Consider the following 15,181-nt stretch of genomic DNA (forward strand, 5'->3'; position numbering starts at 1 on the left):
GACTAAACACCTCCGTCTGAAACTGGATCCTGGACTTCTTGACGGGCCGCCCCCAGGTGGTAAGGGAAGGCAACAACACGTCTGCCAAGCTGATCCTCAACACTGGGGCCCCTCAGGGGTGTGTGCTTAGTCCCCTCCTGTACATCCTGTTCACCTTACAACTGCGTGGCCCAACACAACTCCAATACCATTCATTAAGTTTGCTGACGACACAACAGTGTTAGGCCTGATCACCGACAACAATGAGACAGCCTATAGGGAGGAGGTCAGAGTGGCAGTGTGGTGCCAGGACAACAACCTCTCCCTCAATGTGAGCAAGACAAAGAAGCTGATCATGGACTACTGGAAAAGGTGGGCCGAACAGGCCTACATTAACATCGAAGGGGCTGTAGTGGAGCGGGTCGAGAGTTTCAAGTTCCTTTGTATCCACATCACCAACAAACTATCATGGTCCAAACACACCAAGACAGTCGTGAAGAGGGCATGACAACACCTTTTCCCCCTCAGGAGACTGAAAAGATTTGGCATGGGTCCCCAGATCCTTAAAAGGTTCTACAGTGGCACCATCGAGAGCATCTTGACTGGTTACATCACCGCCTGGTATGGCAACTGCTCGGCATCTGACCATAAGGTGCAACAGAGGGTAGTATGTACGGCCCAGTACATCACTGGGGCCAAGCTTCCTGCCATCCGGGACCTATATATTAGGCGGAGTCAGAGAAAAGCCCAAAATATTGTCAAAGACTCCAGTCACCCAAGTCATAGACTGTTTTCTCTGCTCGGCAAGCGGTACCGGAGCGCCAAGTCTAGGACCAAAAGGCTCCCATACCCCCAAGCCATAAGGCTGCTGAACAATTAATAAAATGGCCACCCGTACTATTTACATTGACACCTCCCCTCCATTAGTTTTTTCTTCACTGCTGCTACTCGCTGTTTATTATCTATGCATAGTCACTTCACCTCCACCTCTATGTACAAATTAACTTGAATAACCTGTACCCCTGCACATTGACTGCTGTATATAGCCTCTTTATTGTAATTTTATTATGTTTTACTTTTGTTTATTTGGTAAATATTTTCTTAACTCTTTCTTGAACTGCACTGTTGGTTAAGGGCTTGTAAGCATTTCACGGTAAGGTCTACACCTGTTGTATTCGGCGCATGTGACAAATAAAATTTGATTTGAAAACCCCCATACCATTTCATTACTCCCCTTACAAAAAAACTTGTGAAAGTTTTCACATGTTGAGCTGACATGTTTACATGTGAAAACAAAAGAGAAACATGTGAGGTTAATTGTTCACATGTGAAACCATTAAACAACACCTTTTCACATGTGAGGAGAATAACATGTTTTCACCTCACATGTGAATTGTAATTTCATATGTAGAAAATTTCACATGTGAAAATAACATTTTCACTTTCACATGTGAAAAACTTTTACGTGAAAATGTACCTCTCACATATGAAATTGCATTTTCACAACTGAAGAACATTCACAATTGAAAATAGAATTTTCAGTTTTCAAATGTTGTCACGTGTCATCTCACGGTATCCCATGTTGAAATGTTGCATCCCCATCTTGTCACATTTATTTCACATGAGATCATGTTTTCACGTGCTCAAATGTTTTCACGTCGCATTTACATTTCACATGTTATCACATTAACTTCACATAAGATCATGTGATCACGTGATATGTATTTGTTTTTCCTTGCTAACATTTTGCTGTTATTGCTGTAACCGAGTTGAGCTGGTTACACTGACCCCTCTCTCACTTTTATTACAGTTTGTATGTTCTGTTACACTAACATGAGTCTGGTATCTATGTCATTGTAGGAGTGTTACTGATGGAACACCATGTTGTATTGGTCCCCTACTACACTAATGGTAGTCTGGTCAGTGGCCACACTCAGACAGGACTCCTAACAACACAGCAGAGCAGAGTCTTTTGAAGCTCATTTTGGAGTGGAGTAATTTACTAATTGTGTGTCAGCACTGATGTCTGTGGATGTCCATCAGGGGCAAGAACAGCTGATCACACTAACATAGGGGCAGAGGGGTGAGGGACAGACTCACACTGACTGAGTGAAGAGGTTTAACATGTACCATTTATCATTGTGTTGCAGTAGTGTTGTTGAGATTGTATACAATGTCTGTCTGTGTGTCTGTGTGTGTGTGTGTGTGTGTGTGTGTGTGTGTGTGTGTGTGTGTGTGTGTGTGTGTGTGTGTGTGTGTGTGTGTGTGTGTGTGTGTGTGTGTGTGTGTGTGTGTGTGTGTGTGTGTGTGTGTGTGTGTGTGTGTACGCGCGCGCACGCTCACGTGTACATGTGTGTGTGGAATTGAGCCATTGTTTTGGCATTGGTATGCTGGCAGGCAGATGGTTGAGCAGCTCCACTGTGACAGGCTCATATGCAGCTGAGGGGGCTGAGAGAGAGAGAGAGAGAGAAAGAGAGAGAGAGAGAGAGAGAGAGAGAGAGACAGAGAGTGAGAGCGAGCGAGCGCGAGCAGCGGCATTCCACTAGTCAGAGCTAACCCTATCTCAACCCCCAGCCTACCTGCTATCTTCTCACAGACAGTGATGCAGGATTCCACCACACTGTGCTGAGAGTGAGCTCCTTCTGCTTCTGACACACCACACAACACATCACACAACTCTCTTCTCAGCCAAACACAACCGGTGAGTCTCTACCTTTTCTGTGTTAGTTTTTCTGTGCTTATTGGGCTGTTCATTTCTGGCTTTTTGCTTGTTTCTAGTAGAAGTAGTAGCAGCATGTTTTCTGTGAGTGGACTTTTGGGATGGCTCATACTGTTAGCATCATAGGATTGCAACTGGTAGTATCCTGATTCTGTTCTTCAGTTTGGTTGAAATATAAAGACAACACAGCCTAACTGTTTCTCTGGTTCGTGAGGTGGCTAGCTAACTGCACTGTTGTTGTTCCTGGTATAAAAAGATCATGCCAAGGGGTCTCTTGATTGAGTAATCTTTTAATCTGTGTAATCCTGGACATTTGTGCTCCGCTGTCCGATTCTCCCCATGGGGGGTCTCTCAATCGTCTGTCAGTCTGGGCATTAAGCAAAACACTTTCCTTTCTAGACACAATCTGAAAGCCCGAAGAGTCACCCTCGAACTAACTAACTGGACCAGATGTAACTAACATAGTTCCTCTCCACTTAGTAGTTTAGTAGTTTCTCTATCCATTTATTACTGGATGGGAGTGTCTTTACGTTTTAGTTCATGCTTTGTGGATATTGTCCATGACATGTACCCAGACACAAATACACTAAGAAAACATTAACACCCACACACACGCAAATGTGGCAAACAAACACACAAATCACCTCCTTACTCTGTACACCCACATACTGAATCTCATCACCGTAGAGAGATTCTGTAGTTGAGTGAAGAAAATTACTTCATAGAAACACTATTACACGGATTTTGGTACTGTTCTCATAGCCCAAAGAGCTATGAGGCCGTCATTGTAAATAAGAATTTGTTCTTAACTGACTTACCTAGTTAAATAAAGGTTAAAAAATGGAGGAAGGAAAGAGTGGTGGTATTCATGCAGGTTGAGATGATAAAGGGTGTACTGTAGTGTAAGGGACAGTCTACAGCCAGTGGTAAATGTACAAACAGTGTTCTTCATACTAGTTAACACGACATGTTGAAGCTGCAACATGCAACTTTTTGGGCAAACCCGACTAAATTCACATAGAAATGTGAGTTATAGATATGTCATTCTCATTGAACGCAAGTCTAAGAAGCGGTAGATCTGTTCTATGTGTGCTATTTTTATGCTCCCCATTCTTAAGTTCATTTTTTGCGTCTTTTACTTTCGGTTTGGTACACCAGCTTCAAACAGCTGAAAATACAATATATTTGTTTATGGAAAATATATTTCACAGCAGTTTAGATGGTACGGTGATTCTCTACACAATGACTGCTGATTTGGTCACATCAACTGAAACTATTCTAATTTTAGCAAGCAGAAGATGGCAGAGCGATTTCTGCATATTGCACCTTTAAGTACAGTACATTCTTAGAAAAAATGGTTCCAAAAGGGTTCTTCAGCTGTCCCTATAGGATAATCTTTATTGGTTCCAGGTAGAACCCTTTTGGGTTCCATGTAGAACCCTGGAACCAAAAACGGTTCCTCAAAGGGTTATCCTATGGTGACATCCGAAGAATCCTTTAAGATTCCAGATAACACCTTTTTTCTAAGAGTGTACAGTACGCTACTGTATATGGGTCAGTGTATCGCCAGTGGATCATGTAAATATATCTACTGTATGTCCAGTTTCCATGCTAGAGGCAGATGCTAGAGGAGCTAGATTGGGAACCCTAACCCTTAATCCAGTGATCAGATTAGGGATGAGAGATTACAAGGTGTGTCTCTCTGGACTGTGACGGTGGCCAGTCTGAGATAGCTGGGGATCAGGTTATTGTGGCTAGAACACATAATTTAATAGAACACGCCTATCTCTCTCCTAACATTTATTCCAATTGAATGTATTATTGACCAACATGGCTGACATGATCTGCACATTCTAGAGCTTTGCAGGTCTATGACATCAACCTCTCTAGTGGATTATAGGACCTCTATGAGTCAACTGGCCTCTCACCATGCAGGCCCATCTCATTAGAGAATGTCAGTCTGTAACTATGGTTATACATCATTATAGAGGCATATAACTATGATTATAGATTATTATAGCGGCAGATAACTTGACATATTCGAATGAGCCCATGCTACACTGGACAAACAGTATGCTCACAAATGGGGTAAAACTCTCATTTAAAGGAACTTATTGTTTAACATTTGACTAGCTGTGTGCATTGGTTACAGGTGTTCAATGTGATCATATACTGCATAGCTATTGTACAGACAATTAACCATTATGATATGATTTATAACAATATTTGGAAACCTAGTGGTACCACATTGCCAATAATACTGTATATTAGCCAATTGTATTACATCAGATGTCTCCCTCCCTGTGGTTGCCGTATCTGATTGGCTGAGTAGTGACCAAGGGGTTAGGGGTTAAAGATCAGTGTGTACATGAGTGACATGTCGCTGGTGCTTTGTCTAGATCCTCTGTGCTCTTAGCAGCTATGTCACCTGCTGGAAACCTTCACCTCAAACAAGCCGCAACATAGATATGCTGACATACACACACTCACACACACTGTGACTTGCTGGTAACAGTACAGCTGTGAGAGAGGTCTCTATTTTGAGCCTGGCTGGATCAGGGTAGAGAGGAGCACGCTATAGTGCCAACAGGTGGGGCGACGCTAACCGCCTCGACCTTCTGTAGCCTCCCTCTCTGTCCACGCTAGCTGTCTTGTCTTAGCTCCTGTAGGCTGCGGCTTCAGGTTATGAGGACAATAATGAAGCATGTGTGTGTTTGTGTGTGTGTGTCTCCCCAATTGGTAACGTGTGTGTGTAGGTGGGTTGGATGAGTGTGTAGGTGGGAGATGAAGGGATGCAATATAGGCCAGTGTGTATTTGCCGAAGGATGTTCATCTCCAGGTTGTGTATGTGTATGCTGGAGACATGTCTCTGTTTCAGCATACTGTATGTACAGTACAGTGTATGTGAGGTTACAGCTGTGACTAACACTGCACTCCTCTTCAGTCCCATATCGCCACCCACTCCTGCCTTCTCTCCATTTCCCAGTGTGTCTAATTCGCTGGTTATATAAGATCCATAGACATTGTGTATGGCAGGTTTTACATAAAGATCCTATAATTCAATAGAATTATTCAACATAAATGTGATTCTAGTTAATTCTATAGGCTTGCATTTCAACTGCTCCCATTACAGGCCTGAGTAGCATCGTCACATACAGATATAGCATTCTATAGAGCGCATCTCTGACAGGTCACATGGTCAGGAAGAATTCAAAGGCCTAATACCTATATGTGTCAACGCCTAATACCCACTTACACTGTGGGATATGTTTAGTCTGGACTGGTTTTCAGGGCATCGATCTGATAGCTAGTTAGGCTGAAACCAATCTGGTAGCCTAATGGTAACCTAATTACCAATCTAATATCCTACCCAGGCTAGGGCTGCAGGTTATCTGAAAGAACTACACTGTCACTGGATACTGGGGCCCAGAGTTCATCCTGGTCCGGTCACGTGGTCAGGGAAAACAAGTCGTGATGGAACACTGGTCCAGATATGAGTTATATGCTATAGAACAGGAAAATAGACCTGGGACACCAGGTGGGTGCAGTTAATGATCAGGCAGAACAGCAATACTCCAGACCTCCAAGCACGGATTAAATACCTGCTATAGAGAAGAAACTGTTCCTGATATATGTTGAAGGTTATTAGGCTACAGAGGGGTCGGCGTCAGAACGTCTGTGTCTGATGTTGCTGCAATTAGTGTGGAGCATGGCAATAATTACGTTGAGAATACACACACTTTCACACACGTGCATGTGCGCGGACAAACACTCTCACACACACACTCGCACAAACGCGTGTACATACATGTAGGCACACTGGGCAGTACGTGCTGCATTGTTCATGTGTGTATGGAATGCATATGAAGTCTGCAGCCTTGTGGTATCATGATGTATTATATTTCATAGACATAGTGACAAGGCCCAGTTAAAGGTGGACACGGTGACATTTGAGTAATCCAGGTGCTAACTGAAATGTGAACTTCGCTGCCACACAAATAAACTTTCTTGGTCATTTGACATGAGACTTCTCACTTTACCTCATATTTTGGGGATTTCAATTCATATCTGGAATATGTAGATAACATTCCCTATAACTGTGGATGCTGACATTCACAAAATGCTTCAAAATAGTGTCTAAAAGAATTGAACTCCTAGAGAAAATACATTTAAGCAATAGCGCATCGAAAAAAGGCTCAGCTTTAATAACAATCTGCAATGAACATAAGGGGAGACAGAGAGCTGGTTTCAAGCGCAGGGCGCAGCAGGTGTTTATTGCAAAGGACCACAGAAGGAGGCATGTAGCTGGGTCCAGGGGCAGGCAGAAGGTCATACACAGGGGGTCCAAAAGGGCAACAGTACCGGCACGGAAAAGGCTAGTAAAGTAGTCCACGAGATCAGGTAGATCATTCACAGGAAAACCCAGTGCTCTGAAAGACGTGTGTCACAAAACAAACAATACCTCAGTGATGGGATGCAAAGAAGTGAACTAAATAGTGTTGGATAATGACATACAGGTGTGTGAACAGGTGATTAGAATTCAGGTGATTGGGATCTGGAGAGTGAGCTGAGTTCAGGGAATCTAGGTGTTTGAGGGTGTGAGTTGGAAGCAGATGTTACAGTACCCCCCCTCCACGGGCGGCTCTTAATAGCCTAGGAAGCTGAGCAGGGGGCCTCCCCCAGGGGAGTGGAGCTGGGTGGTCAGGACAGTTACTTTGGAAAGCCAGGATCATGGCTGGGTCAAGAATGTCCTGGACAAGGGACCCAGGACCGTTCTTCGGGTCCGTACCTCTCCCAATCCACCAGGTAGTGGATGTCACCCAGGTGCTTGGAGTCAAGGAGGGCTCGGACGGAATAAGCCGATGCACCGCCAACGTCAAACGGAGGGGGTGCGCCACAGGAGGATGGAGAGGGCTGTAGCTCACAAGCTTGAGAAGGGACACATGGAAGGATGAGGAGATCCGGTAATGGCGGGGCAACTGGAGACGGTAGGTGACAGGATTGATGCGGTGTGTTATTTTGAACCAATGAACCGGGGACTGAACTTTTTGCAGGGGTCACGAAGCCGGATGTCCCGGGTAGAGAGCCACACCCGTTGCCCAGGGTGGAAGTGTGGAGTAGGTCGGCGACACCGGTCAGTGAACCGTTTCTGGGAGAGGGAAGCGTGATGGAGGTGCCGATTTGCGGTCTCCCAAACCTGCTCGCTCCGTCGAAACCACTCATCTACGGCAGGCACAGTTCTGGGCTCTGTCTCCCATGGGAACACGGGGGGTTGGTATCTTAGGACACTGAAAAGGAGTGAGATGGAGTGAGGAATGCACCAGGGAGTTCTGTGCGTACTCAGCCCAGGCTAGATAGCGACTCCACTCGTGTGGTTGGTGGGTGCAGTGATGGCGAAGGTACTTCTCTATTTCCTGATTCAGGCTTTCCGTCTGCCCGTTGGTTTGGGGATGGTAACCCGAGGATAGGCTGATGGAGACCCCCAGTCGGTCGCAGAAGGCTCGCCACACCCTGGAGACGAACTGGGGTCCCCGATCCGAAGCGATGTCTTCCGGGATCCCTTACAGACGAAACACCTGTTGGAACATGGACTTAGCATTTCCCTGGCATTAGGTAGATGCGGAAGGGGGATGAGTCGGCACATCTTCCATTACAACTAAAATAGTCATGAAGCCCGGCAGATCTGTGAGGAAATCCATGGCAATGTGGTACCATGGTCGGTGTGGTGTAGGCAAAAGCTCAAGCTTACCGGTAGGTAGTTGGCAAGGGCTCTTTGCCCAAGCACAGACGGGACAGGAAATAACGTAATCTCAGACGTCGGCTGTTAGGGATGACCACCAGAACTTGTGTGTCAGTAACTCTGTGGTTCGGGTGATTCCGGGATGGCCAGAACTCAGCGAGGTATGGCACCACTGTATTAGTTGGTGTCTGACGGACGCAGGTCTTGCCTGCAGGGGTGTCGGGAGGTGCTGGGTCATGGCGTAGGGCCTCTTGGACAGATGCTTGGATTTCCTACTGTATGGGTCCCACGACAGAAGCTGGATGGGCTCGGGAGCTGGGCTGAGGAAGTGGCGTCAAATAGACGGGATAAGGAATCAGCCTCCACATTTTTCTTGTGCTGGTGAAGTTGAATCGGGTGAAGAATGCCCAGCGAGCCTGTCTGGGGTTGAGCTCTTAGCACTTCTTAAGTACTCCAAATTGCGATGGTCGGTAAGGACAAGGAATGGGTGACGAGCTCCCTCTAACCAGTGGCACCACTCTTCAATGGCCAGCTTAATGGAGATGAGCTCTCGGTTCCCAACATCATAGTTCTTCTCATCGGGTGACAGTTTCTTGGAAAAGAAGCCACATGGGTGTAATTTGGGAGGTGTCCCGACCCGCTGAGAGAGAACCGCTCCCACGCTGACCTTGGATGCATTCACCTCCAGAACAAAAGGAAGGGTAGGATTTGGCTGCCTAAGGGTGGGTGCAGAGGTGAAGAGGCGTTTCAAGGTCTCAAATGCATTAAGGGCGGTGTCAGTCCATTGGAGAGTACGGGTTTTTTGACTGGTGAGAGCTGAGAGGAGCGGTTGTGCTGTTACAGTTTCGGATGAACCGGCGGTAGTAGTTGGAGAATCGTAGGAAACATTGTAGTTCCTTTACGGTGGTAGGTTTGGGCCAGTTAAGCACGGCCGTGACTTTGCCTTCGTCCATGTTGACCCCTCCTGGTGTCAGCAGAAACCCTAGGAAGGTTACCGTAGTAACGTGAAAGGCGCTCTTCTCAGCCTTGACATAAAGATGGTGGTCCTGTAGGCGTTGGAGGACCTGTTGCACATGCAAATGTCTTCGCAAGGGAGTGAGAGTAGATCAAGATATTAATGTACGCGATAAAGAACTGGTTGATCATGTCCTGGAAAACTTCATTCATGAAGACTGGAAGACTGCGGGAGCATTGGTGAGACTGTAGGGCATAACCAGGTATTCGCAGTGACCCCTAGCGGTGATGAACGCCGTCTTCCACTCATCCCCACTTCGGATATGGACCAGGTTGTAAGCACTACGTAGGTCCAGTTTGGAGTAGATGGTAGCCTGTCCAACTTTTTCTAGTGCAGCCGGAATCAGAGGAAGAGGGAAGCGATTCTTGATGGTAAGGTCATTGAGGGGTTGGTAATCTAAGCAGTGACGGAGACTACCATGCTTTTTTTTTACAAAAAAAGAAACTGGATGCAGCCGGAGACGTGGATGGACGGATGAATCCCATTGCGAGAGCCTCTCCTATATAGGTGTCCATAGCCTCATTCTCAGGGATGGACAAGGGGTAGGTCCGACCCTTAGGCGGCGATGCCCCAGGAAGGAGGTCGATCGCGCAGTCCTCCTGGTGATGAGGGGGCAGGATGGACGCCTTTTTCTTGCTGAAGACACTCAGGAACTGGGCATATACAGGTGGGATGTGGGTTAGAATGGCAGACCCCGATCCTTCTATAGAGGTGGCTCGACAGGATAGACTGAAGCAGTTTTTAAAACAAGCGGGAGACCATGACAGGAGTTCCCCTTGCCGCCAGGAGATGGCAGGGTCGTGAAGGCATAGCCATGGGTGAGCAAGGATGAGGGGTTCTTTAGGCGAAAACAACACCATTAACTTAATGACCTCTGAGTGAAGGAGGTCAATCTGAAGGGTGGTACTTTCGGTCATGCGAGTCACAAGACCAGTTCCGAGAGGTTGTCCGTCCAGCGCATTAATCCTAAAGGGAGGATTAACAGGGATTAGCTTGACCCTTAACTGTTGTGCCAATTGTTCATCAATGAAATTTCCTGCAGCCCCCGAGTCCACTAGTCCCTCCACTAACTGAGTGACCCCATTAGCAGAAAGAAGAGCCAGGATCCCAAACTGCCTTCAGGTAATATTCAAAAACGTAGAGATGCTTACCCGGGCAGAAGTTGAGCAGTCGTGGTCACCCCTTTGTGGAGGGCAAATTGGACAGCTATTGAGTAGGTGGTTACTCTTGCCACAATAGAGGCACAGGTTTTTACGTGACCTCCGGCGTCTCTAGGCAGGCGTGAGAGGGGCACGGCCGAGTTGCATGGGTTCGGGGCTATTGGACCGTGGTGGATGAGAGAAAGGCGTGGAAGACTCGCAGGCCATGGGCAACTGTATAGGTCTGCGGTCCACCAGTAGGTTGCCAATGGATATGGACATCCGGGTGTATTGGTTTAGATCTGTTAAATCTCATCTGCAGGCCAGTTCGGTCTATAACTCCCAATTAAGACCCCTCCGGTAGACTGTAAGGAAAGCTGGTTCACTATATCCACTGCGGGCAGCCATGGTACGGAACTCAAGGGCATACTCAGTGGTGGATCGACGGCCCTGCTGCAGCTCACATAACAGGTCCCCTTCGTGACGACCTGAAACTGAATGGTCGAACACCTCCTTGAAGAGGGCGTGGAAACGTGATTCAGAGGACAGATCAGAACTTTGAGCGGCCCACAGGGCTGTGACCCAATCCAGAGCTTTGCCTGTGAGTAGGGAGATGACGAAGTCCACCCTGTCTTTGTCAGAGGTGAAGTCAGCAGGGTGACGGTCTATGTACAGGTTTTTCTGCATGAGAAATACTTGACATTTCCCTGGGGAGCTGTTGTATTTATTAGGCATGGATATGGGGGGAGATGAACAAGAGGAAGCTGTGGCACCTGATATGGGTGAAACAGGAGGTTCAACATGAATGGAATGGCGAAGGAGGTCGCAGAGTTCATCGATTTGTCCCTCCTGTCGAGCCAGACGTAGCTGCAGCTCCGCTGAATCCATCTGTCATTTTTGTTGAGGTATTCTGTAATGAACACAAGGGGAGACAGAGAGCTGGTTTCAAACACAGGGCGCAGAAGGTGTTTATTACAAAGGACCACAGGAGGAGGCAGGTAGCTGGGTCCAGGGGCAGGCAGAAGGTCATACACAGGGGGTCCAAAAGGGCAACAGTACCTGCAGGGAAATGCTAGTAACGTAGTCCGGGAGATCAGACAAAAGGTAGATCATTCACAGGAAAACCGGCGCTCTGAAAGACGTGTGTCACAAAACAAACAATACCTCACAGTGATGGGGTGCAAAGAACTGAACTAAATAGTGTGTGATAATGACATACAGGTGTGTGAACAGGTGATTAGAATTCAGGTGATTGGGATCTGGAGAGTGAGCTGTGTTCAGGGAATCTAGGTGTTTGAGAGTGTGAGTTGGAAAGTGGGCTGGAAAGTGAGCTGCGTTCAGTGGACCTATGCGTTTGAGGGTGTGAATTGGAAGCAGACGTTACACAATCAGATGCTTTTGGAAAGCTGGATACTGTAGATAGATGGATAGACGGACGGACGGACAGACAGATAGAGTGCCTTCGGAAAGTATTCAGACCCCTTGACTTTTTCCACATATTGTTAAATTACAGCCTTATTCTAAAATAAAAAATGATCCCTCAGCAATCTACACACAATACCCCATAATGACAAAGTGAAAACAGGTTTTCTAAATTTTGGCAAATGTATTAAAAATAAAAACAGAAATACCTTATTTACATAAGTATTGAGACCCTTTGCTATGAGACTCAGAATTGAGCTCAGGTGCATCCTGTTTAAATCGATAATCCTTGAGATGGCAGTGCATGTTCGAGCAAAAGGATGGCCATGGGGTTGTCCGTAGAGCTCCGAGACAGGATTGTGTCGAGGAACAGATCTGAAGAAGGGTACCAAAACATTTCTGCATCATTAAAGGTCTCCAAGGACACAGTGGCCTCCATCATTCTGAAATGAAAGAAGTTTGGAACCACCAAGACATCCTAGAGCTGGCTGCCCGACCAAACTGAGCAATCGGGGGAGAAGGGCCTTGTTCAGAGAGGTGACCAAGAACCCGATGGTCACTCTGACAGAGCTCCAGAGTTCCTCTGTGGAGATGGGAGAACCTTCCAGAAGGACAACTATCTCTGGAGCACTCCACCAATCAGGCCTTTATGGTATAGTGGCCAGACGGAAGCCACTCCTCAGTTAACGGAACATTACAGCCAAAAGGCACCTAAAGTTTCTCAGACCATGAGAAACAAGATTCTCTGGTCTGATGGAACCATGATTGAACACTTTGTTCTGATTGCCAAGCATCACATCTGAAGAAAACCTGGCACCATCCCTACGGTGAAGCACGGTGGTGGCAGCATCATGCTGTGGGGATATTTTTCAGCGGCAGGGACTGGGAGACTAGTCAGGATGGAAGCAAAGATGAACGGAGCAAAGTACAGAGAGATCCTTGATGAAGTCCTGAGTGCTCTGGAGCAGGTTCTCTGACTGGGGCGAAGGTTCACCTTCCAACAGGACAAAGACCCTATGCACACAGCAAAGACAATGCAGGAGTGGCTTTGGGACAAGTCTCTGAATGTCCTTGAGTGGCCCAGCCAGAGCCCAGATTTGAACCCGATCGAACATCTCTGGAGAGACCTGAAAATAGCTGTGCAGCAATGCTCCCCATCCAACCTGACAAAGCATAAGAGGATCTGCAGAGAAGAATGGGAGAAACTCCCCAAATACAGGTGTGCCAAGCTTGTAGCATCATACTCAAGAAGACTCGAGGCTGTAATCATTGACAAAGGTGCTTCAGCAAAGTACTGAGTAAAGGGTCTGAATATTTATGTAAATGTGATATTTTAGTTTTTACTTTCTATAAATTGGCCAATTAAAAAAAATAAGTGGTTTTGTCAGTATGGGGTATTGTGTGTAGACTGATGAGGATTTTTTCTTTCTTATCCATTTAGAATAAGGCTGTAACGTGACAAAATAATTACAAAATGGGCTGTAGATAGATAGATAGATAGAATATATAGATAGATAGATATAGGAATGGTTTTAAATGAATGGAGCCCTGCCATAGACATGTGGGAGAGGAAATCTGTCCTTCGGCCTGTGAGGATATCTGGCCAGATACTTGGCCATTTAGCCATCTGTCTTCAGACGGAGAGAGAAATTAAGCCAAGGCCTCCACACACCTTATAAATCACACATCATATTTCTCTGGTTTCAACACGACTCTCAGCACCCGTCATTTCTATCTTAAGTTTCTGTGGTTTCAGAGGGAGCTTGCTACTAATGTGCCTTTTGAATACTGGGACACTATTTGCAGTTCCTCGGTATACATGAGACTAAACCAGTCCAGTTCAGCTCTAATTTCTGCATTGTCTATTGTTACCAAATGATGCAATAGTAGGTATAATACAACAATAACCATATGTGCTCTCCTTTTCTTATACAGTAGTAATGGCTGGAAATAAAATAGCTATGTTTGGCCTGTGAGAAAGTCACTCAGTGTTGATTCTATTTAAATCTCTTCAAGGACACTAAATGATTGTTTTAACATCCCTTCCCTTTGGGGCATGTCAATTAATGTATTTCTAGTATATTCTATTATTCTGTCATTGTTTGTTTGGAACTCAATGCCATTGGAGGCTGCTGCCCTGCCTTTCAATGGAACATGTTGTCAGGCAGCCATGCTATCTGATCCTGGCTGGGTCCATAGCTCAGGGATGTTATTTGAATGCCCCCTAACCTTGGAGTCCTGCCCTGACCTGCTTGAGGAAATATATATCCTGCCTCCTGATGTGTTGATTTGAAGAGGGACAGAGTGAGCTGACTCCGCACAATTAGTAACAGATCAACATTAAATCACATGTGATAAACCCAGAGCTGAGCTGACTCATGATAGACAGCATGCAGGTAGAGCTCACAGCTCACTTTATCTTGAGGGGGATACTTTAACAATAAGGTAGGAGGGGCTGTAGTACATGACGCAAAGAGATGTGCCTGGAAACAGCTGCTCAATATGACACTTTAGTAGTGTATCTCTTTAAACACCCTATGGGCCGGTTTCCCAGACACAGATTAAGCCTAGTCCTTAAGACTAAACCCAGAGGTGCCTTATTGCTTTTATAAAACGGTTACCAAATATGACTCAAGTTTTTCCTGGTCAGGTGACATGGTGAAGAAAAACTCTGGGATCTTGCTATAGTTGATCATACAATGATGTCACGTCTCGGCACAACATACTTACTTTACAAGTTATTATCATCAATCCAACTTCAATTCAGATTAAGGTGTCACGTGGACAAAAGCTATATTTTCCCCCGTTAGTTTACTACATAACAGCACAACAGCCTTGGGGTCAAGTTAAAATCCTCATAGGTCATAGTACAACCTGTCAGTCTCTCTCTCTGTTTGCATGGTGGGTGCCATGTCCTCTTTATCTGCAGTTATTTACCGTGATCACATCACGGTGCATGTAAAAAATCTAGTAACGCTATGTCAGATTCCATACACAGCCCAGAGAGGCGAGTGTGTCTGCCTAACTGACTGCCCCATCCCTTTTTAAACCAACCCCTCGCCTGGATAACTCTGCCATGTGACGTGTCACAGAGACATGCCTGTTATCCCAGTTGGCCTTGGTTTGGGCTTAGCCCTCGAACCCTTCCTGGTGACACACACCCTCCT

At 46.1% G+C, this 15,181-nt stretch overlaps 1 protein-coding gene across 1 annotated transcript in view; it reads left to right on the forward strand.

Annotated features, from left to right (window-relative positions):
* Positions 1–2,478: 2,478 nt before the first annotated feature.
* The window catches only part of palmdb (palmdelphin b), a 40,696-nt gene continuing 27,993 nt past the window's right edge, over positions 2,479–15,181 (forward strand). The window contains exon 1 of the mRNA XM_071415038.1: positions 2,479–2,680. The gene's annotated coding sequence lies outside the window, so the exon portion shown is untranslated. The remainder of the gene's footprint in view (positions 2,681–15,181) is intronic.

This window comes from Salvelinus alpinus, chromosome 8 (genome assembly GCF_045679555.1).
Source record: "Salvelinus alpinus chromosome 8, SLU_Salpinus.1, whole genome shotgun sequence".
Taxonomy (NCBI): Eukaryota; Metazoa; Chordata; class Actinopteri; order Salmoniformes; family Salmonidae; genus Salvelinus; species Salvelinus alpinus.